At 36.4% G+C, this 25,210-nt stretch overlaps 1 pseudogene; it reads right to left on the minus strand.

Moving 5' to 3' along the window:
* Positions 1–8,741: 8,741 nt before the first annotated feature.
* On the minus strand, positions 8,742–9,415 carry LOC141504399 (transcription factor MafG pseudogene; annotated as a pseudogene).
* Between the last annotated feature and the right edge of the window lie 15,795 nt (positions 9,416–25,210).

The raw sequence follows: 25,210 nt of genomic DNA on the forward strand, positions 1-25,210 counted from the left end.
AATAATGAACCAACCCTGCATTACTGGACTAAATCCTATTTGATCAAATGTATTATCCTAGTGATAACTTGTTGTAATCATTTTGTGAAGATTTTATTTAGGATTTTTGCATCTATATTCATCCGGAACATAGGTCTATAATTTTCTTTCTCTGTTGTAACTCTTCCTGGTTTAGCTAGCAGTACTATATTGGTTTCATAGAAAGTTTTAGGTAGAGTTCCATCTTTCCCTATTCTTCCTAAGAGTTTATATAGGATTGGAAAAAATTGGTCCTTAAATGTTTGGTAGAATTCACTTTTGAATGCATCAGGCCCTGGAAATTTTTTTATAGAGAGTTCAATAATGGCTTGTTGAATTTCTTTTTCTGAGATAGGGTTATTTAGGTATTTAATCTCTTCTTCATTTAATGTGGGCAACTTATATTTTAGTAAATATTCATCCATTTCACGTAGATTATCAAATTTATTGGCATAGAGTTGGGCAAAATAATTTTGAATTTTTACTTTAATTTCCTCCTCATTGGTGGTGAGTTCACCTTTTTCATTTATGATACTAGCAATTTGGTTTTCTTATTTCTTTTTTTTTTTGATCAAATTGACCAGAGCTTTATCAATTTTATTAGTTTTTTCATAATACCAACTTTTGGTTTTATTTATTAATTCAATAGTTTTTTTTTGCTTTTGATTTTATTAATTTGTCCTTTAATGTTTATAATTTGTAATTTGGTATTTAATTGGGGTTTTTTGATTTGTTCTTTCTCTAATTTTTTGAGTTGCATGTTTACTTCATTGATTTCCTTTCTCCAATTTATTCATGTAAGCATTTAGAGTTATCATATATCCCCTTAGAGTTACTTTGAATGAATCCCATAGGTTTTGGTATGTTGTTTCATTATTATCATTATCTAGGATAAAATGGTTAATTCTTTCTATAATTAGTTTTTTTGGTACACTCATTTTTAAAATGAGGTTATTCAGTTTCAGATTTGTTCTGGGTCTATATATCCTTGGCCCAATATTGCATATGACTTTTATTGCATTGTGATCTGAGAAAGATGTATTCACAACTTCTGGCTTTCTGCAGTTGACCATTAGGCTTTTATGTCCTAGTACATGGTCAATTTTTGTATATGTTCCATGTACTGCAGAGAAAAAGGTATATTCCTTTCTATCCCCATTCAGTTTCCTCCATAAGTCTACCATATCTAATTTTTCTTACAATTTATTTACATCCTTAACTTCTTTTATGGTTTTTTTATGATTCAATTTATCTAGATCTGAGATTGGGAGGTTGAGGTTTCCCACTAGTAGAGTTTTGCTGCCTATGTCTTCCTGTAGTTCTTTCAGCTTCTCCTCTAAGAATTTGGGTGCTGTCCCACTGGGTGCATATATATTCAATATTGAAATAACTTTATTGTCCATGCTACCTTTTAGGAGGATAAAGTTTCAATAAAGTTTCTTCTTGAATTTTCTGATGCATATGACATTAGTGACCACTCTTTTATCTCTAGGCTTTTGGGATGATACTTTTTCCGTGATTCACTGACCTTTCATTCTCTTTAGCTGGTTAATTATCCAAATATCTCTCCATAATTGTGAGGGTATCTGAGGTCTCCAGCTTGAATGTGCTCTTTTCTCTACACACTCTTTTGGAGGCCTCATCAACATTTATGGGTTTAATTATCACCTCTTAGAGAATGACTCATACATCCATATATTCAACTCCAGTCTTTCTCACTTCATGAATTGCCTGTTGGACATTTCAAAGTGAATATCTTCGAGAAATCAACTCAACAAACATGTACAATTTAGAACACATTTTCTTTCCCAAAGAGTTGTCTCTCCTACTGACCTTCATTCAATTTTGTTGCCGACTCTGCCAGTTCTTTTATCCTCTATTTCACAATCTCTGCATTACCCTCAGCAATTACTCCTCCCTCACCCCACATTTCTAACCACATTCTCAATTTTGCTATTTCTATCTCTTTGTCACTACCATCCAACCTCTTTCTACTCAGACAACTCTTTTAATGAAAGAGCCATCTGCTTTCTACTTTCACTAGATGATTGATGATTACCACGAACACAGGGCCCTTCTGTAGAAAATGTTTGGCTATTTTGGAATCAGGAAATCTTTAGTTCAAATTCTAACTCAGACACTTTCCAGCTATGTGACCTTTGACCAATCACTTTCTGACTTCACTTTACTTACTATAAAATGGCAATAATAATAGTACCTTCATTAAAAGGGTACCTCCGAAGGTTCAATTCAATAATAAATGGAAAAGGGCTTTGTGTTTCATAAATGTCATTTATGAAGGTGATGATGTAAATGTCATTGATGATTATGATGATGATGATAAAGAGTAAAGAAAAATAGAAAGTGTCAATAGCTGGCTATCATTTCTCACATACTGATTGTATATGTTATCAGTCATGGGAATAGATTTCTAGTAAGAAAAAATTGTAATTTTTATTTCTTTATTTCCACAGTGTTTAAAGAATTAATTAATAGGACACAGCAAGAGAAAAATGATGTTCCCCACATCCCCAAAATTGCTGAGATGAAAATTAATCGCCATTCTATTCCTGATGTTGCTGGAGATATGGAAGAGATATTTCCAAAAGCGAAAGGAAATAAACTGTTACCAAACATTTCAGTATCCTTTGTCATTGATACGTTTCAGTATTTTATAAGGGTCAATATGTATCCTGGCTTAAGTTAGTCCAATAAATATCACAGAAATATAATGGAATATTTTATTCATGTGTCATTCTTTTGTTTTACTTTTAGGAGTTTGTGTAGCGGCAGATGATTCTGCAGGCTCTGCAGATATTACAGGTAAGAAACTTGATGAAGACACTTTAGCAATGGCATCTTGGCATGCTAGCTCTTCTGCGTCTCCTCAATGTTTCCCTCATAAATGTAGGGCAAAATCTCATGAAATAATATTTTGGCAATGATATTTTAATATATTTTCCCCTCGAATTGCTTCTAGAAGAGAAACTGACATTCGCAGTTTTTGCAGATGCTAAACACAACTTTTACTTTTATTATTAATATTTTAAACTAAACGTTAAATCTTACATTTGTTTATATGTAAGCTAAAAGATTATCTAAGAAGTTCTAATTGTGAGCATTCATTTCTCAATTGATATAAGAGAATATAGGCCAAATGTCAGGATATTTTGATACATATTTTTTCTGGATGCTTTCATCAGTTACATTTTCACAATAAACTAGCGAATAAATAGTCCATTCTGGAGAAATAGGCATTGTATTTCTCAATAAAATTATATTTGTTCTACAAAGTTAATATTATAGGGAATAAGTTGACTTTTAGTTGTCTGCCCCTATAAAGTGTTAGATTATTTTACAAATTCCCAAATAACAGAAAGGTCAATAAATATAATGACAACTGTGTGCCATTTTAAAAACTGCTGAATTTGTACTTTTAACTCGTTGGCTGACGTTCTTTTCCGTTACAAGATTCCGTTGTAAATTTCTATTGCACTGTTCCACATCCTGTGAAGCCCAATAATGCCCTGCATTCCTCACAACTCCCCCATTTTCTTTATTTTGCTCTTTAAAAGGCTTTTATTGATCATATACAAAATAAAGAAAACCTTATATATCACAAACATACAATATGTACAGTAATAAATACCCGGGGGGAGGGCGGCCCCGTGCCGCCTCGCCTAGACATTAATTTAGCAATAAATACTGAGCTGGGCTGTGGAAGGAGGCACCCTGGGTCGACCCCGGCTGTCCCGGCCTCCCCACCCGCACCCAGGAATCAGTCTTGCTCGCTTCCAGTCTGTACAAAACCCCAAAGCACATCCCGGGTGGCCCGCCTCCCGCCTCGGCCGGCTACAGGCCAGGCGCGGGGAAGCGGCCGCGGCGCCCAGGGAGCGGCCCTTGTCCCGCCGGGCGGAGCGCTCCGGAGGCTGCTCGGCCCCCACTCCCATTCGGCAAAGGCTTGAGAGGGGACGGGAAGGAGGCTCCCACCGTGGGAAAGGCTTCCCCGAGCACTCGGGACCCCTCGCTCCCTCTCCCACCGTTCCCGGCCGCCCCGACTCGGTCTCCCCGGGGCTGGGCTGGCCGCGGCTGCTGCACAGATGGAGGGGGGACTCAGGGACGGGCAAACACGGACGAGCAGGCCCCGGGCGCGGGCGCGCGAGGGAAGGGCAGGTGGAAGGCTTCTCGGGGGCACGAGCCGCCCCCTCCCCACTCGGGCTCTCCTCTGGGCCCCTCTGCGCCGGGTCTCGGCTGTGGCCTCTAGCCCCGGCTCCCAACCCGCTGGAAACTGCCAGGAAGGGAAGGAGAAGCCATAAACCATCATTCGGCGGCTTCTGGGGAGGAAAGTCGTTAATGTGTCAGTTCCCTCCTGCAAACCACAGTCTAAAAGTAACTGCACAAGTCCCGGGGCGGAAGCCGGGCTGGGCCGAGCCCCGGCCTGGCCGCCCCGGGGAGCCCCCCGGCCCCGGGCCGTCTGGGGCCAACACACTACACAGCGCAGCAATGGGGAAACTTAAGCAAACTACTGACAGACATCCCCGACTCGTGAGTGGGGAGAGTAATAAGAGCTAAACTGAAAAGTAAGGGTCATGACAATACATTTGGAGGTAAGGGAATGGGAAAATCCAAGACTCCAGGAAGCACCACACGTCACACCTACAGGTCACATTTCGACACAAATGACAACACATCCCCTGAAATAGCAGCAGCCCAAGGCCCTTGGAGTGCATCTGTTCTGGAGCCAGGGCCCTTCTTTCACGAGGGAACCTATTCTTCATCTCACAGATTAATTCAGAGGCTTGCTTTGAATCCCCTAAAGTGGACTGCGAAGGGTTTAGAGCAGGGTTAGGACTATTAGAGAAATATACATCATGGCATTAACTTTGCAAGTTTGAGTTTGGAAGAACTGGCCCCAGCAGCAGCCCTTGATTCCTTGTCATGAAAATTCAAAGAAGAAAGAAAAGGAACACAACACTCACAGCAAGAAACTTGAACAAATGAAGACCAGGAAAACACAAAACACCCACACAAGGACACAATATCTATTCTAGAGAAACCAAGGTAAAGGACAAGTCGCACCCATGAAAACAGGGTGGTGACCCCTCAGGCCTGTTTGGGATGGGAGTAGACAAACTCCCCTCAATCTGGGGAAAAGGCTTCCCCAAATGTGTCAAAAGAAAGGAATCATGGGTATCTTGATATGTCACAACTTCAGAAACAGCAGCACTAGGCAGGAGAAAAGGATTCTGGTTTGGGCTTGAGCATGCAGAAGAAACTTCTTCTTCCCTCAATGGGGATTAAAAATCCAGTCTAACAGAGCTCAGTTCCTGGTTCTGCACATATCTTTCTCCCTGCCCCATCAGATCCTTCCTCAGTGCCCAAGCTGAGAGGTCCAGAGAATATTCAGGTACAGACCTACAGCTGAGGATAAAACTGGCAATTGCAATAAAAAGGGGGGTGGGGTGGGGTGGGGAGTCAATCCCTCCCCTGACCCAGCATAATGTAGTGGAAGGAATGCTAGACTTAAAATCAGGAAGACTAGGGGTTAAATCCTGCCCCAGGCACTTACTAGCTGTGTGACCTTGGGCAAGTTATCTAACCTCTGTGGGACTCAGTTTCCTCATTTGCAAAATGAGGGAGGTTGGATCTGATGACCCCTGAGGTCCTATCCACCTCTAAATCTGGGAGTCTATGCCATTTTCTGCCTTTGTCCCTCTGAGTTAGGTCTACTCCTTGAGTCATTCTTTGACCCTGTTGACAGCCAATGTGAGCTGTTCAATAGTGTGGAAGAAAGCAGACCATCACAGGCACACTTAGAAGTTACATGGATCAAAGCTGGTGAATTTTTCCCTAACCCAGCTTATAATTTGCAAGTTTCTGAATAAACTTAGCCAGGAGGGCTAATTCAACCCTTCCTTCCTTGGAAGGTGCCCTACCTCCATCTCAAAGAAGTCTAGCCACCCCTTTATATAGATATAAAATGTTCTCCCAAGACCCACCTTTCACCCTAAATCTAATTTAAGTGGCCAATAAAGGCTGGAGGTTTTGCTTTGCACTTTATTCTACTGGTTCTTCCTTTACCTCATTCATTGAAGAGGAACCTAAGGATCTAGCTTAATACTCAGTACTAAGTACCTAGTACTCAATCAACCCAATGGAAAAAGATGCCAGTATTGCCAGAGTTAGAACTAACTGCCCTGAGCAATCCATAGATACTGCTTAGACACCCTACCCATACTTGGCTATTTTGAGCATATCACTAACAAGAGCTTGCTGAGCCAAGATATTGGGACAGTTACCTCTGTTGGTGAGGCCAAGATAGGGTATTTGGCTCAATTCCAAGAGGGAGAATTCTCTGAAAAGCTAAATGGCCAATTTCTGGAAGACACATAGATCAAAGAAGGGAAGGGGAAGGATTCAGGTCAAAAAACTGCCAAGATGTTTGAGCACAGTGGCACAGCTTGAGGCTAGTGGATGGAAGGAGGAACTAGACAGATTGTTTGGCATCAGGTGAGACTTCTCACCGGGCCACCTAAAGAAGGCAGAGATCAGGAAAATATATTTTTTCACACACCTCCATACCACAGAATTGGAGGAAATATATACAAATACCGATGATGGTATTTCACCATCACTAATCCTGTTCTGGGATAAATATGGGATAACTTCTTGCCTCAGATTCAAGTTCTCACAGATGTCTGGCCAGAGGGTTTCAGCCTAAAGCTTCATGTTTAGCCCCTTTATCTGAAGTCTAGGAATAAAGTAGTGGCTAGATTGGATGCCAATTACAATTTTCATCATGTCAGAGAAATAATGAGGAAGACCGCCAGGACAGACAGTTAACCTATACCCCAAACTTATACCTATGGCAACTCCTAGGTCCCTGAAAGTCTACTTCCCCCCCCCCTCCAAATACAGGGAGGAGAATGTGGAAGCTGAAAGAATGACTGTCTATGCAGACAGCCCCTGAAGTTACCTCTTCTGCCATGGGCCTTCATAGGACCAAGGCATAAAGGAAAAAAGCCAAGGTGTCTATTCATGAGTGATGAGAATGGTTCAGCACTACATCTCATCAAAATGATACATCTCATCCAAAGTCAAAGCCAAATACTTTCCAGCCCTAGAGAGTGTTTATTCTGGCCTTTGGTGTTTTCCCACAGGGGACTTAGGATGGATTGAGAAGGGCAGGAGGCAGAAAGAGGGAAGACTGGGTAGGCACAGATCCTGCATCCTCCATGTAAGTGCTGCATTAGAAGCTCTGGACAGCCTGTGCTAGGAATCCAGAAAAAAGCAAAAGCAGAAACAAATCCAAATACAAACATGGGAAGAACAGACACAAGAGTGACATCCACATGTCAAAGGTCACCAGAAGCACCAGCACGCTACTGCCGCACAAGACCTCACCAGGCACGGACGACACCTCGACCACCGGCAAAGAGACGGCAGCAGAAAGGGCAAAAGAGTAAGTCACTTTTGATACAATTGCAAGAGAGATATCAAAGAACATTAGGACTCGCCTTCTGGTCGGTTTTGTGGTTAGGCTTTTTTTTTTTAAAGTAAGTTTTATAAATAATGTCTGATAACTCTGTGTTTATAAAAACTAAACTAAACTTCAACAGCCACAGAGAATTATTCAAAGAAAGGATTTACTACAAAGGATTCCGCCCCCCTCGACCAAGTTCCTCTCTCTCTTTTTTTAAATTAACAAAGTTTCTAGGATACTTTTTTTTAAGCTGTTCCATTTCTATGGTCAAATATGCCTCCTATTCTGTTTTTTAAAAAGACAGTTTTATAAATATTTTGCAGCTTTTTCTTCTTTAGTCTTTAAACTTATATAATTTAATAGCTTCTTCAAAGGAACTTTTCTCTTTTTTTTTAAAAAAAAGGATCATTTAACCACCCAAATAGGTTGTGTAAACAGTGACACAGGACACATTGTTAAGACACACTGTACACACCCTTCAAATCCACTCACAACTAGTGATTTTGGTCATGTTCAGTGCAATGTGTCCGGCACAAAAGCCGTGGCTATTGGCTCCCAGCCACCACATGACACTTCGCCCTCCCCCTAGGACCTCCCATCACCTCCCCCACAACCAGGGAAGCACCACTTTCCTCTCCCAGTCTCACTAGGACATTCTGCACCTTCCCCTTCAGAACAAGGCCCCTCTGTCCCCACGATGCTGAGCTATTCAACTTGAGTTTGTGTATAACAAAGCACTGCAGAGGGAACAGTTCCCAAGGTGGGTCCTAGTTCCTGACACTAGGGGTAGTGAGGACAGCATTCTGAGGTCTGGGAGGCAACCTGGGGCTCAAGAAGGGACAGGTCCCATCCTCTCAAAGCGGAACCTCCCCTCCCCAGAGACAAAGGCATCCGAGCACACTCTCTCTATGCCGACAGGGGCACAGAGGGACTCCATGCCCACATGGCCTTGGTACCCAGAGGAAGGAAGGGGGCCACCCCATGTCACCGCCGCCCCGACCTATCCCAAGGCACAAGACACATGGCGATAATGATGAAATCAAAGGGGTCTCAGCCCGGCACCCCCGGGGTGGGAGGTTGTGCTTTGCAGGGAAGAGGTGGGAGAAGAGAAGAAGGAAGAGAGGTGGGGACAGGGCTGTTGAAATTGCCTTGTGCCTAACCACCCCACATATACCCGCCGGCACCGGGGGAGCACACACACACACACACACACACACACACACACACACACACACACGTGTCACACCGACCGGGCGTCCGCTTTCGACTTCACTATTGTGATGACACTGGTGGCAGCCACTTTGCCAGGGACGAGGGGCCCCATGCTGGCAGTGATGGGGCCTCGGGCTGGGGTCACGGGGCTTTGAGCCACGGTCCTCGCAAAGTTCTGCAGTGCCTCGTACTTGGAGCGAGGGCGTCCAGCTCCGGCTTCATGCTGGCATTCTCAGAGGCTAGCTTCTCCACCTGCTGCTGCAGCTCTGCCTTTTGCTTCTCCAGCTCTTCCTTCTGGGTTACCCTCTTCACTGGGCAGCTAGCAGCGTAAGCTCGGTTTTTAAGTGTGCGCCCACGCTGCTTCAGCTGAATGATCTCCTCCTTTGATAGGCCCCGAAGGTGCTGGTTCAGCTCTGGTACAGACATTGCCACCAGCTCCTCATCTGTCAGGCTGGTGCCATTCTCACCTGGCTCCCCCTTCACCTTCAAGGCCTTATTTCCTTTACTGGGGGTCTTCATAACCTGGGAGCCACAACAGTTGCTCTCACACAGGGGGGCCGAGGCCCAGACTGGGCGGGGGGCAGGGGGGGAGGGAGGGAGGGAGGACAGGCCCGGGCGGGCGGGCGGAGACTCGGGACCCAGGACAGGACAGTGGGCTGGGCGGAGGCCCGGCGGGGCGGGGCGAAACCTCTTGACTTGATGGTTCCCAATATAAACTGCATTCATTGCATTGTACATGACATTATCTTTGTATGTGATCACTTCTGTATCTCATTGTGACTCTGGTATTATTTAGCTTCACTATATATTTATTTATTATATGTGTAGAGTTTCTGTGAGACTTGACTTGAGGGTCCTTGTCGAAGCATTTTCACTGAACTTTGAAGAGGAACTTCTCTTGGGACATAACATTCAATTCATTTTCTTCTGATTTCCTGAATTCTGGTTTTCTTAATTTATTTCTAAGTATTTACATAAGTTATACTTCCTTGTAACAGCAACAAAATATTTTAGTCACACTTTTTTCTTCATTTGTGCTGAGTTTTGATTATTTTAGTGAAATTGCACAAATAGTGGAGCATCTCTAGTATTTTGATAATAGTAGACTGCTAACTTTATTGATTCTAGTGTTAAGCTTTAATAAAAAAATGACAGAACTTTATAGTAGTTAGACAAATTCAACTGAAAACAATTACTTGATCAAGTGAGAGGTTTTGCATATTTCCTTCTAGTTGTCAAAATCAGATTTGACCATGGCAGGCAGCTGCACCTTTAATGGTCCTCCTCATTCCTTGCCAGTGAGACCAGCACCAATACCAGTGGCCCTCAAAACTGCAGAATAGGTGGGGTTCACTTGCAAAAGATAATCCATCAGATTTCTGGAAGTACACCCAAGAGACCAGACAGAATCCACAAGGCCACTGAGGAAACTAGAAACAAGTCAGATTATAAAAGAACAACCAGCAAGAGAATAACTTGCCCATTTAGAAGATTTAGGGAAAGCTCCCTAAGGAGGGTGAGACTAGCACTTACTAAGAAAGACACTTCAGATTCCATTCTATAGACAGAGAGCTCTGGAAAGGAAAAGGCTATTGGAGAATAAAATTTCATCAGGAATGAAAAAGAAAGAGACAACTTGGACATAGCTAGCCACTGCTGCAGGAACACTCAAAACTGCTTGTATCTACAGCTCCAGTTTAAAAGAAGGAAGACATTCTAAGATGGAATTTTAAAATATTTTATTTCATGTTAGCATTGAATTTGTTTTATTATTTATACGAATGTAAATTCTTAATAGTTTACATTCTTTGTTCATTTAGAAAATCTCTGCAAAGAGACTAGTTAAAATGCATTTGTAAATATTTTACTATTAGTCTGTGTTAGTGTGTAGGTTAGACTTTTTGTAGTAATGAAAAACATCAAATAAAATAAAAAGTTTAAAATGCTATATACATATGCTTTTTATTAATATTGTGAGATAATATTTATTCTGGCATACATTTTATATTTAAACCTACTGACAGCAACTGAATTGGAGTAGGATGGGGGGGCGGAGACTCTACGATACTTAATTTTCAGTGTATCGAGTTCCTTTCATATAGAATGTTTCCAGACTTCATCCATATTGTTGGCAAACATTTTCCACTTCGATTTTTTTAATGTCATATTTCCTTGGGACTAATCAGATGATGATTACTTATTTAAAATTAGCTCTTTTTGCAGCCTGTTAGAAAAAGCAGCTACTTTCCAGAAGTAGATGAACCAAGTCCTCACTCTTGTGCCCTCTATTTGAGTATATTTGATATATTTATAGTTCAATAGATAAAAATTTCAGGAGATTGAGAAGGACATCAAAAGTAAGATAAGTCTTCAGGAATATACACTGAGAGGGAAAATGATACCATACCTTTCCCCTGGGGTTCTGTAGTCTCAGTCAGACACTAGAATTATCTGTAACTTCGAAGAAAATAATTTTTTTAGGCAAGTCCTAAAAAGGTCATTTAATTCTTTCCTGGCTATTATCTAACATAAGAGAAAGCAGATTAGTTAGCAAATCTGTATTCTAATTTTGGCTATGCCCCTTCGACCCTGGACAAGTTATTTTGGGAGGTTTGTGGCGGTTTTAAATTCCAAAATCTGAACATAATGATTTGTAAGTTCTTCCAGCTCTAATATTGTGGGATTGGAATTACTTTCTTTTGCTTGCCTGATTGCCTGGTGGATCACATTTTCAATAAGCATTTCTTTCCTCTATTCCAATTTTCTCCTCTCTTTAAAAGATGCTTCTGCTTCACAGGTTTATTGTGAAAAACAAATGAAAAATATATATATTTAATTTCAATGCCAACCCCTGTGGAAATAGATCTATTGAAGTCATGATTGAACTTCCCTGGCAGAGCCAAGCTTAGAATTTAGGTCTCTCAGTTAGTTGGAAGTCTACTTCATTCAGTACTGTGTTGTGTATGAAAGTTCTGAAGTCATCATTGGATGTGTGTATGTCTGTGCGTGCTGTGCCTGTGTAGAGAACTAAATCAATTTCATATGAAAATCTAGGAGTATTAGATACGTTTGGGGAGAAAGGAAGAATGATGCTGCATATCCTTATCCTAAGGGTAGCATTAAATCTCAATGGAAAGGAAAGTGATATTTTAAGAAAGAATTGTTGGGTGAAGGAGGTTCTCCCTTTGGAATATTTTGAGACACTTTTTTATTATATAAATATTTTGTTTTCCAATTACATTCAATGGTAGTTTCTACTGATCCTTTTTTGTTGCAAGATTTTGAGCATCTCCCTCCCTTTCCCTCCCCCTCTCCCCAACAGAAGGCAATCTGATATAGGCTTTACATTTGTATTCTTGATAGGCATAGATTGAAATGTAACTTGTGAGAGAAAAGGTATGAAAAGAAGAAAGAAAATATTAGAGATAGCAAAATTACATATTAATATGATGAGTTTTATAAATTGAAGTTAAGAAGTTTGTGTCTTCTGCACATTTCCTCTGGATACACATGGTATTCTCCACAAATTATCTAAAATTGTCCCTGATTACTGCACTGATGGAATGAATAAGTCCATCATGGTTGATCTGTCACCCCATGGTGGTGTTAGTGTATATAATAGTCTTAGTTTTTTGCAAGGCAATGGGATTAAGTGGCTTGTCCAAGGCCCCACAGCTAGGTTATTAAGTTTCTGAGACTGTATTTGAATTCAGGTATTCCTGACTCCAGGGTTGGTGCACTATTTACTGCACCACCCAGCCACCCCTGAATTATATTTTTTAATAAAGGTTGTTTCAGTCATGTTCCACTATACATTTTGCCTCTTGATTATATTAATAGTATTAATTGATTAGTTGCATTTAGCTTTAAGGTTATGACAAGTAATAATGATTTATTTTATTATTATCATGCTTTACTCTTAAGGTCTGCAAAGTGAATACATATATATATATATAGATAGATAGATAGATATAAATTTATCTTCACAGCTACTTCAGGAAATTGTTTTTATTCCCATTTTATAGATGACTTTCTTCAGGTCATACAATAATAGTAGTATAATAGCAGCAGCAGCAACTTGAGCAAAATTTAAATTCAGGTCTTTCTATTCCTTTAGCCAGTATGTTATCTACTAATCTACTATACCACTACTATAACAAGTATACCACTATAAATATATATATATATATATATATACAAGAGAAGAAATGCTAAAAATGTATTTTTCGGGTAATTAGAAAGCAAAAAATTAAAAAAATTAAGGTTGCGTTAGCTATTTTTAATTGCATTATTGTTAAAATGTATTCTTCAGCTATTTGACTGAAAAGAATGAGACCTTTTTTATAATTGCCCCCAAAAATGGAACATTTGAGTTGTATAATAAAGAGTTCATTTAGAAAATAATTAGAGTACTTGATAAAACGTAACATCTAATGAATTTTTATTTTTCTTTGAAGTTAGCCTTTGTCAGAGTTTGATCCAAGTCAGATATGATTGATAGCGTAACAAGATTGTGAAAGAAGAGGGAGAAATATCTTGTTCGACTCTAGTACTGAAAAAAAACTGAAGACATATTTGTGTTGATGAGCATGTTAATTATTTGATTATTAAATGTTGGATAAATGAGTACAGATCATTATTTTCATTATAAACTGAAGTACTATGATATTTATACTCTGTTTTAAAAATTTAAAATCCTGCATGCCAGAACTTAAAATCAATGGTAAAGCACTTTTGAACATCAAATTAATGTCTATCATAAGCACATTAAAACTTTGATATAATGATAAAACACTGCAGGATGTTAATTTGGAAAGCGGTAATTAAATCTTCTAAATTAATATCCTATTGCTTCCCTTATATTCCTTTTTTTCTTTCTTTCCTTTTTTTTCATTTTGGGTGACAGTAAGGATTAAGTGCTTGCCCGTGGTCACATAGCTGATAAGTGTTTGAGGCTGGATTTGAACTCAGGTCCTCCTGCTAAAAGGCTGGTACACTATCAATAAGACTGTGCAACCTAGCTGTCCTTTTCTTTTCTCTTTCAGAATTTTTCTCTTCTATAGTCAGCCAGTAAGTATTTATTGTATATATATATATATATATATATATATGTTGTATATAAGATAAATAGAAAATAATCAACAGAGAAAAGTCCTTAGAATTAAGAGTGATTTGGGGATAAAGGCATCCTATAGAAGGTGAAATTTTAGCTGGGATTTGAAAGAAGCCATGGAGACCAAAAGTCAGAAATAAGGAGTGGAGAGCATTCCAGGCATCTGGGATAGCCTGAGAAAATGCCTGGAGGTAAGCCATGGATCAGCTTCAGGAACCCAGTGTCACTGGATCAAAGATTACAAGAAAAGGTCTAAAATGTAAGAAAGCTGTATGTAGAGAAGAATGTTTTATCTTGTTATTTTTGAAAAGATTATATTGTTATTTCTTGTATTAAGAAACCTATCAGGCGGCTAGGTGGTGCACTGGATAGAGCGCCAAGCTTTCGAGTCAGGAGTACCTGAGTTCAAATCTAGCCTCAGACAATTAATAATTACCTAGCTGTGCAGCCTTGGGCAAGACACTAAACCCCATTGCCTTGCAAAAACCTAAAAACAAACAACAAAAAAACAAACAAACAAAAGAAAGAAAACCTATCAAATATGTTTATCATTGGCTGAAGGTTTTCTAAGTATAATTTCCATAGTGCTTTAAGTTTCTAAATCTGTATATTTGTTTGTGTGATGTTTGTGTTTGTGTGTGTATTGTGCATGTATGTGTGTTTATGTTTGTGTGTGTGTGTGTGTGTGTGTGTGTGTGTGTGTGTGTGTAAAAATCCTGTTAAGGAAGTGTGCTGTCTTTACTCACATTTTACAGATAAGGAAACTGAATTTGAGAAGACTTGCCTTGAATCCCATAGGATAATTAAGTATGTAAGGTAGAATTCAAGCCCAGGCCTTTCCAACTGCAAGGCTAGCACTCTGTTGTTCTCTACACCACCAGTGTTCTTTACTGAAATATTTCAGATATGAGTAGTTTTCCAGAAAAAAATCTTAAGAAATTATACTTTTCCAGATTTGTACATCTGTTCTATGTTTGATTTAGAAGGGTTGGTACTTGAATTCTACACTTTGAAGGTCATTCTTCTACCTTAATTTTGAAAAAGTAATGTCCTGAAAAATTAAATAGAAGGCCAATTATTATTTTTTTTATCACATTACTTCAACTTTTTTGTACTAAAACAAAAAAAAAGACAATTTGACTCCTAAAAGAAGTAGTAATAGGAATCTTAGGAATTTTAAATGTCAATCTTGAATGTGACTCATAATCTTTTAATTGCATCTACCTCCCCTTTCACATTTGAGTTATACTGATAATAAAATCATTGAGTAACAATATATTAGATTGTTAGTTCAACCTTGTAAAAACAAGTCTTATTTACTTCCTTCTCTTCTCCTAGGCTGAGCATTGTTTTGTAGACATATAAGACACTTAAAAATACTTTCTGAATGGGTAAATGAAATAAGTTGAAAAGATAATTGTACTGAATGATGCAATATGTAAAAGATAACACTTTATTTATTCTGAATCAATGCTACCAAGTAAGTGAACAGAATAAAATTTTGAGATGGCAGAGCCAAGTTCAGACTCTTTATCTCCTTAACATTAGTAATTTTCCTTTCATACTGCTTTGTGTCTGTTAGAGACAGATTCTGGTTGCATCATAAATGAGAATTCATTAAAAGATCCAGAAATTAATGAAAAAAAAAGCAGTCACAGGCAATGTACAAAAGTATGGAAGATGCTTGTTAGGATACAAAAGAAACACCTTTTGTACTTAGTAAAAATAATGAAATTCTATTAAGGGTGAGATAACAATATTTTTGTATTGAAATATACCTAAGGCTTACTAAATTTATTTAAACCACAGGACAGTTTTTGAATTGTATAGCAGCAGCTCTTATGATTAAGCAGAAAACTTAAAGAAATGCTTTTGATATTTTAGCTGAAGGAAAGCTATTATAAAAATTCATTATGTTGATGAACTTGTGAAAGAATATTTGTATATTTTTTTATTTTATTATGTGATAATTTTTACCTAGTTAGTTTACAAATTTACGCATCATGAAAATTCAACTAATTTCCATAATTTAGGACAACTGGAGTCCACTTTTAAAAAAATAAACATGTTAGGCAGGCTTAAAACTTGTAGGTTCTCATTCAGATATCTAGAATGTGAAATATGCCTCAGTAACTTAAGTATGAAAAGTACAATGCTGTTTCCTTTTTCAGAATTTGATAAAAAATGTTTGAGCTATCTGGATATTAGAAATTATTTATCAGTCATAGGTGTGATTGTTCAATAAGAAAATTAAAAAGCTCTTTCCTTTTATATAAGTTTATAGTTTTAAGGTCCTAGATAAAGGGACTCTAAGGAAAGGCTCACAGTATGGAGCCTATCACATGGTTTTCCAATCTAAAAGTTTTCTTCTTCTTACCTCCATTTTTCTACTTGAATACTGGTCTTCTTGAAAACTCAACTGTTAGTGGAAAATCTATTTGTTTTCTTGGAGGAAGTTAATAAACAAATTATTTATATAAGCATTTATTATCTCCCCTCTCCAATTTTTGAAATATTATTTTAAAGTTCATTCAAGGGAAATACAGGAGAGTTTAGGTGTATGTCTTTGCCTTTACTCTGCCATTTTGGCTCCCTCATACTCCCAGGAATAAGCATTTATTGAGAGGTTATTATGTGCCAAGCACTATCCTTACAAATACTCTCTCATTTGATCTCACAACAACTCTGTGAGGTACAAGCTATTATTCTTCCAATTATGCAAATAAGAAAACTGAGGTCAACAGTGGTTAATCTGGGATCATGCAGATTTCTGTGAAGGGATAGGGTAAAAGGAAAGAGAGACAAAGATACATATATATATATATATATATATATATATATATATATATATATATATGTATGTATGTATAAGTCCAAGTCTTTCTATATTTTATTAAATCATTAAATCCACCAGCTCATCACTTCCTATACCATAGTGATATTCCAGCCATATAGTTTAAATGATCTAAAACAATATTAATATGACTGGCACATAGTAGAGTTTCCATATTTTTCTGTTTTGATTAAATCTATTTTAGCTTTAACTTGGAGATTACGACCATTATCTCTGATTTTTTTCATAATAAATTCTCCTCTTAACCTTTGTTTTATGGTTCTTTTAGTTTTATGATTTCTGTTTTATTTCTGACTTTAATTATATTTTCTGAAAGAATCATATTGTTGAATTCAAATTTTTATTCTGCTTTCTGTTTTCATTTTATGGTTGAATTAATCCCATTCACATGTTAGGCTATAATTATTATTTATTTTCCTACTTCCTATTTTCCTCATCATCCTATTCCTCCTTATTGATCTGCTTTATTCTATCTACTACCTTGTCGCCCTCCTATTCCTTAACCTACCCACCCCAAGAATCTTCCGTTATCCTCTCTTCCTGACCCTTGTCCTCTTCTTTCTGTATTTAGAAGACCTTTATTCCCTTCCAAATGTGCACGTGTTTTACTCCTTCTATTGTCCCATTCCAGTTAATCCACATACTTTTCTATATTCCCCTCATCATATTCCCTCACCATCATTTCTTTATTAATTTAGAACACTTTTATACCCTTCTACATATATATTATATATATATATATATATATACATATATATATAAATGTTGTTCTCTCTTTAACCTAGATCTTATTTACATACATATATATATATATATAAATTTCTTATATACCTTTTCCAGCATTTCATTTCTACTTACCTTTTGCTAAATCATTTTGCTTTTTTAAAATCACGTCATATTATACTCTACCCCAATCTTTCTTTAGAACTATCAAATTACTAATGACAATCTTAGACATATATTTTACATTTTCATGTTTAAAAAGTAAACAATGTGTCCTTTGCATTTAGTCTTTGCTGTTTATCTTACATTTCTCTTAGATCTTGTTTGTCAAATTTTCTATTAAGTTTTGGTCTTTTTGTACCTGAAAGTCTGTTAATTCATTGCATGTTCAATTTTTTTTTCAGTTAGGATTATACTTAACTTTGCTGATTGATATTTTGGACCACAATCACATTTCTTCTGCCCTTCAATATATATACACACATATATATATATATGTATTATTATTATTATTATTATTATTATTACTTGTAGTAATCTTTTAGTATAGCTTCTCTTGGCCTTGTATTTTCTAATTGTTGTTCTACCATATTTGAATTTGGTTTTTTCTTGTTGCTTGTAATATTTTCTCCTTAACCTTGGAGTTTCAGAATTTGTTTTTCTTATAATTTTTCGTCATGGTTTGGTCTTCTATTTCTACTTTTCCCTCTTGTTCTAATACTTCAGGGTAATTTTCTTTAGTTATTTCTTATGTTTATATCAAGGTTCTTTTCAGCTTTCAGGTATTCTGAGTATTCTTATGCTTTCTCTTCTTGATCTGTTCTCCAGATCACTTGTTTTCCTTATGAGATGTTTTACATTCCTTTCTATTGTTTTTCATTCTTTACATATTATTTTGTTTCTTTTGGATTCATAATTTTGCTTACTTCTCCTTGCCTAATTCAAATTTTTAAGGAGTAATTTTCTTCCTTTAGATTCCGGATCTCCTTTTTCATTTGGTTAACATTCTTGTCATAATCGTTTTGTTTTTCTTTGATAGTTCTTATTTTAAAGATTTCCTCAATCTCTTATTTGATGTTTTTTTTAGTCTTTTTGAGTTCTTCTGTGAATTCCTTTGAGGCAGGTGACCATTTCACATTACTCTTTGGGTTAGGAGAGGCTTTTTTCTTGCTTCAGTATCTTTCTCTGAAGGTCAACTCTGGTCTTTTCTAGTCCCAGAGTTACTGTCAATGATTGGGTTCGTTCTCCTTTTCCTGATTCATTTTATTTTTATTTTTCACACCTTGTTATTATAATTACTACTGGTCTTGCTATGTTTTTAGCCTTGTCCTAGCCCAACCTCTTCACTCTTTTTCTCTCTCCAAACCACAGCTAGAACCCCTTAGCACAGTAAACTGGAAATGATCTTATTCCCGGAGAACTCTATTAACTATAATCTTTAGAAATGTGAATTTTACCCTCTTGCCTGAAAGTGAAACTAAGATCTTTGTTCACCTGCCACATCCCCACCCCACTGCTTCTGCACTCACTGGGTGCACTGGTTCCTTCTCACTTAGCACCATATCTCAGCAGCATAACTGAGCCTAGTGTCTCTTGTTGTTGGCAGAGGTTCCCTCAATATTATTCACATTTGCCAACTCTCTATATTGTTGAGGAGATGAAATTCCTGTGAATGAGGCTGAGATTACCTACCAACTCAGCTGCCCCCAGAGCAGCACAGTTAAACTTCTCCAAGGTCAGATATCTATCAGGGGATCTTTTTTCATATCTCCTGATGCCCCAGGAGGACCACTGCTCTGTCACAACTGTTGTTCACTTTCACCACATTATGTTCACCCTGAGGTGCCATTTTTTTTCTTTTCTGTGGAGGAAATCTAAAGCGCTTGGAATTTTTTCACCTTTTGCTTCATCATCCCAGAATCCTCTCAGACAGACTTTTGAAAAAAAAGCAAAATATGGCCAAAGGGGATAAAAGATGCAAAAACTAATACAACATTCAGTTGAACTAGAAAAAGAACAAATTCCCCAATTAATTATCAGTTCTGAAAATCAAAGTAGAGATTAAAAAACAATTAAGCAAAGTTAAAAAATTGAACTAATAAAATTCAGGAACTGGTTTAATGGAGGAAAAACTAATAAAATAAGCCATTGGTTAATTTGATTTATAAAAAAGGAGATATGAGAACCAAATTGCCATTATCAAAAAATGAAAAGGAGGAATTAACCACTGACGAAGAGGAAAGAATTATTTAAAGCTATTTTATGCTTGTTTCTCTGTGACATTTGTATTTGCTATTAATATTCTTACTTGAAATCAATATTACTTTTTTCTTTTGCTTCAACTAATGTATATTGAATTTTATTCCAGTCAATTATTTGGAATCTCTTTGTCTTAAATGTGTTCCTTATAAATTACTAATTGTTGGCTTCTGTTTTCTAGCCTATTTTGTACTTCTATTTCATTGGTAGATTGAAAATATGCACGTTATTTTTAGCTTTTTCCTTCTATTTGATCCTTTTTGTGCTTCCTTTTTTCCTTTTTATCAGCGCCATATTGCATACTGCATGTTTTGTTTCTAAACCCTTTATCTTCCATATCGCAAGTACCATATAGCATGTTTTGTTTTTAAAAGCCTCATCTTCCTGCATGCAACTACCCTCCCCCCACACACACTTCCCATAGCAATCATAGGTGAAACTTACTTTTCTTTGTAATTATCTTTTCTTGTTTGTTTTTTGCAAGGTACTGGGGTTAAGTGACTTGCCCCAGGTCACACAGCTAGGTAATTATTAAGTGCCTGATTCCAAATTTGAACTCTGGTCCTCTTGACTCCAGGGCCAGTGCTTTATTCACTGCACCAGCTAATTGTTCCCTTTGTAATAATCTAACATTAATCATAGCATATCAAAGGCATTTCGAATTTTCCTTTTATTGAAAAAATATTTAGTTATTCCTGGTTATGCTTTTCTAGGCATAACAGATAAGAGTGTGTGTTTTAAGAATAACTTTACTCCAAAAAAAAATTAAAAAAACCCCAAACAAGCTGCTTCTTCCCAAAAAGCCAAATAAACTGAGACTTCCATCTTTGATTAACCTTCACTTGTAGCAGTCAAGAGACACATAACTTCATTCCTCTCAACACTCTAGCTAATCTAGTTTAGTCTACTCATTTTTCAAGGAATTCTTTTCTTACATTTCTTCTTCAAAGCTATAATATACTCATCACTATTTGCAGGATGATAATATTCTATTATAATATTCTATTCTATTCCACATTGCTTTGTTTATATGTTTGATCAACTTACATGTTAAAAATCTTTCCCAGTTCTGAATGTCTCTGCAGAAATGAACTAAATTTTTTTCTTCTTCATTGCAGAACAATTTTTCCTATTATGAAGTACATTCACTTTTGCCAATTAATCCAGTTCTCCTTGCTTTTCAGCAAATGTTCTACCTGTTTTCATTTCTTGTCATTACTGAGTAGTGTGGTAACATTTGGGTTGGTGTTTGATGCTTTGTAAATTACTTTTCTTCTAGATGATAAAATTTTGAAACTGACTGCATTTTTGAGTGAGCAATACATTGAGGGTTCCTTTATGTTAACGTTCTGGGACTGGTTAATTTTCAATTTTCACTGTGGTGAAACCTTTCCAACAAATTTTCTTAAGTGATTTATTGAAATGTGGTATTCATTTTTTGATATTTTTCTGCACAGCAGTTCTCAGATTAATTGAGATCTTTCAGCTCACTCTATTGTTGTGATATGCAAGCATTTTAGGGCTTTGAGGTTTTCTACTTTTTCAGATTGTATAGTGTTTTTTGTTCTGTATTTTTTGTTTGTCCTAGATCAAAATACTCCTTAGAAAATCCATTGCATCCCTCAGATTTTTCATGTCTTTTCAAATTTGTCAGTTATTATTTTCTCGAGTTTTTATTTCAGTGACTTTATTTTCTGATGAGAAGCCTACATTTTTAATATAAAACATTATGATCTTAAACCATTCTTTAAGTTCTTTGGCATATCATTTTTTGTCTCTACAGTTTTAGGAGTTTAAATTTTTGTTTACTTTTCACTTCATATAATATCTCCTAATTATATTGAAGGGTTTTTTCCTGGTTCGTTTCTTTAGTTTTTCAGTTAGTCTTCTCTGGAATTTCTCCCCCTGTTTTATTTGATGCATTTGTTATTATTTTGAAGGACTAAACCTGGGAGTTAAGCTTAGAAACAATCAATTTCTCCTCCATTTTTGTCCAAAGTCATCTGAAAAATCTTTACTAAAAGAATATACTTAAGATCTCATTTTACAACAAGAATAACAATAAGAACTCAAAATACTGAGATCTTTGAAGAGCATCTTTTAGTCTTAAGGTATACCCTTTCTTGAGGGAAGAGTGAAGGCAACAAAAATATCAGTTTTTTTGAGTATAATACTTGCCAAAAAACAACCACTTTTAAAAATGGAAGCAGAATTCACATTACAGATTGACATAGTAAAGGTGTTCCAATTCTCCGTGAAAGAAGCCCAAGGATTATTTAATAAGGTATGCTAAAACAAGTTGAAATTTCATTTGACACATGTTAAATCACGTCTCCAGGGTCATTTGTTACTGTGATCAGTAGTCAACATAGGCTTATTATAGAGATGAGTTATGCTATTGTTCTGCTTGTTAAATTTCAATGTGAAATATGTGAATCCAAAGTGGAACTTTGTGTGGAAGTTAAATGTACCATAACAGCATTCTTATTTTTTTAAAAAAAATTTATTTAAGGCAATTAAGTTAAGTGACTTTCCCACAAACACTCAGTTATGCAGTGTCTGAGGCCAGATTTGAAAGCTGGTCATCCTGTCTCTAGAACGAGTGCTCCATCCGCTGTGCCACCTAGCTGCCCCCATAATAGCATTCTGTCATTCATTTCTACTTTCAAAAACAGTGTAACTTTTAAAATTGAAATAACTTAAAATAAGTTATGTGTTCACTTCAAATATTGAATCATTAACTTTAATTTTTATCTTTATTTTGTTTCTCATTTTAAAAATAATATTACGATGCATAAAATTATCACTTGCTTGAACAGATGATATAATTATAAATAACATAAAGACAATATAGACAGCTTAAGGAACAGAAATAGGTTAAAAATACAAAATTCAGAAAATATAGTTTGTGATACTTATCAGTTTGTAAGTACAATTTACAATAATGTAAGATTGCTTTTTGCTTTGTATGAATGCTTGCAGATAGCATGATGTTGTTGTATTATGTAAAGTTGCTTAGAGAATTACTAAGTATAAAAAGTTGTATTTAGTAAAATCTGTCCTAAGTTGTATTAAGTATAAAAAGCCTTCAGTAGGAAAAATAGATATGGTGCACTATTGAGAAGATCAAAACAGTCCTGAAATTAAAAAATATTTGCTCCTTGTAAAGAAAGCTATGAGAAATCTCGAAAGTTTGCTAAAAGCAGAAATATTTGTGGGTTAAATTTCTGAATATCATAGGCACTTTTTAAAAATTTTACAAACACATTTACCTGCGTATATTAACGTATTTAGAAGAGTATTTGAGCTAAAAAATAATTGAAACAATTCAAATATAGTAAAGCTACAGTTAAGAGTACACAGGACTTAGCAGCATCTACATTAAGGACTCTTAGGGCTTCAAATATGATATCCTAGAAGGTAAAAAAAAAAACAAAACTTGGATTACAACAGAGAATCAACTATGCAGCAAAAGTGAACATCTTCTTTCAGGGGAAAAGATGGACATTCAATGAAACAGGGGACTTTCAAACTTTCCTGCTGAAACAACTAGAGCTGAACAGAAAGTTTGATCTCCAAGTGCAGGATGTGGGTGAAGCATAAAAGGCGCGAAAGACAAGGAATAATTATAAAGGACTTAATGATGTTGAACTGTTTTTATTCCTGAATGGGAATAAGATATTGATAACTCATATGAATCAACCCATTTATTAGATATTAGAAGGGATATTTATAGAGAAAGTACAGGTAGGATTATATTGTATTATAATGTATTATAAAAATGGAGTTAATAGGCAAGAAAGGAATGTACTGAGAAAAAGTGGAGAGTTGGAAAAGGGTCAAGAAAAAACCTTTGTAATGGAGTGGAAGGGGGGCAAGTGAGGAGAATGAGTGAACCTTCATTCTCATTGGAAGTGACTCAGAGAAGAAATAATATATACAATCAGTTGGGTATAGAAATCTGTCTTAACCCTAGAGTAAAATAGGAAAGGAAATTAAATAGGAGATGAAATAGGAATGAAAAATAGGGAGCAATGGGATGGGGGAGATGAGAGTGGGTGTAGGTGATACAATAGGAGGATCATCGTTAGGAAAAAGTAGTCAGATACAATACACTTTTGAGGAGTAACAGAATGAAGGGGAGAGAGAGAGAGAGAGAGAGAGAGAGAGAGAGAGAGAGAGAGAGAGCTATTAAAATAAATCGGGGTGGGGAGGAATAGGACTTAGGGAAATACAGCTAGTAATAGCAACTGAGGAGAAAAAAGTATTGAGCCAATTTCTTTCACAGACATGATAAGGAATGCTATCCATCACAAAGACAGAACTGATGGTATCTGAATACAGACTGAAGCACACTTTTTTTTCTCTTACTTAATTTTTCTTCAGGCTTCCCTTTTGTGAGACTAGGTATTTTGTTTAACCTTTACAATAAGGCTATTGTAGTAATGTGAAAATTGGTTTAGTTTCTTTATCCTTCATTATTGAAGAAGACCAAAACAACATCACTATGTTTGAGACAAATTACGGTGTGTGACTGTGGCTGATCAGATCAATATAGCTCAAAATGATCTACTACAGGTCAAGTACAAATAGTCCTCGTGAAGACCTGGTGTGGGTACTTTAAGACATATTATATTTCCTTTCAGAAATTGTGAAAAATAAATGTGTATTAAGAGGACAGTAATAGCACTGATCTCACAGGGGTTTTGTGAGGATCAAATGAGATAACATAGAAAGTGCTTTGCAAACCTTAAAGTGCTAAATGGTAGCTGTTGGTGCAGTGGTTAGAGCATTGGTCTTGCAGTCAGGAGGACAGGAGTTCGAATCCTGCCTCAGATCCTTGCCAATTACTAGCAGTGTGACCTTAGGCAAGTCACTTAGCCCTGATTGCTTTGCTTCCAGGGCCATCTTCAGGCATCTTGATTCATATCTAGTCACTGAACCCAGATGGTTCTGGAAGAGAAGGTGAGACTTAGCACAGCAAACCTCAAATCCAATTCATATTCTTGTCATATGCTTGATATCGTGGTCTTCTTTGAACCGAAGGACAGATATCATTGTTTTTAATATCTTCTTTGCTTAGACAATAATTATGAGTGGTAATACTGAAAACCATGCCATCTATAATATTATTTTATCATTGTTTTTTATATTATAAATTTATCTATGATTTTTACCAGTTAACAAATATTTACACTGGTTTTGGTTATTTTCTTATATATTTGAGATTTTTATATTATTTAGAAGAATAAAAAAATTCTAAATTTTTTCTTGACTGCTTACAGAAATTAATTTTGTAAATTGTTTTATGAAAAGTATGGAGTAACTTTATAATTTTTTAACGAAAAAAAGAACTTATTTGTATCCCAGGTTTAAAAATAATTGAATTTGTAAATATTTTTAGGTTCCACAGGATAATTTTTATTTTCTGAGAAATATAATTTTAGGCAAAAACATGTATATTTTGTAAGTGTAAGTGGTGAAACTTCTTGCAATTTAGGTTTATTAGCTTCCAATATAATGAATGGAAACACTGTATTTCAGAAAC

This window comes from Macrotis lagotis, chromosome 1, assembly GCF_037893015.1.
Source record: "Macrotis lagotis isolate mMagLag1 chromosome 1, bilby.v1.9.chrom.fasta, whole genome shotgun sequence".
NCBI classification, from domain to species: domain Eukaryota; kingdom Metazoa; phylum Chordata; class Mammalia; order Peramelemorphia; family Peramelidae; genus Macrotis; species Macrotis lagotis.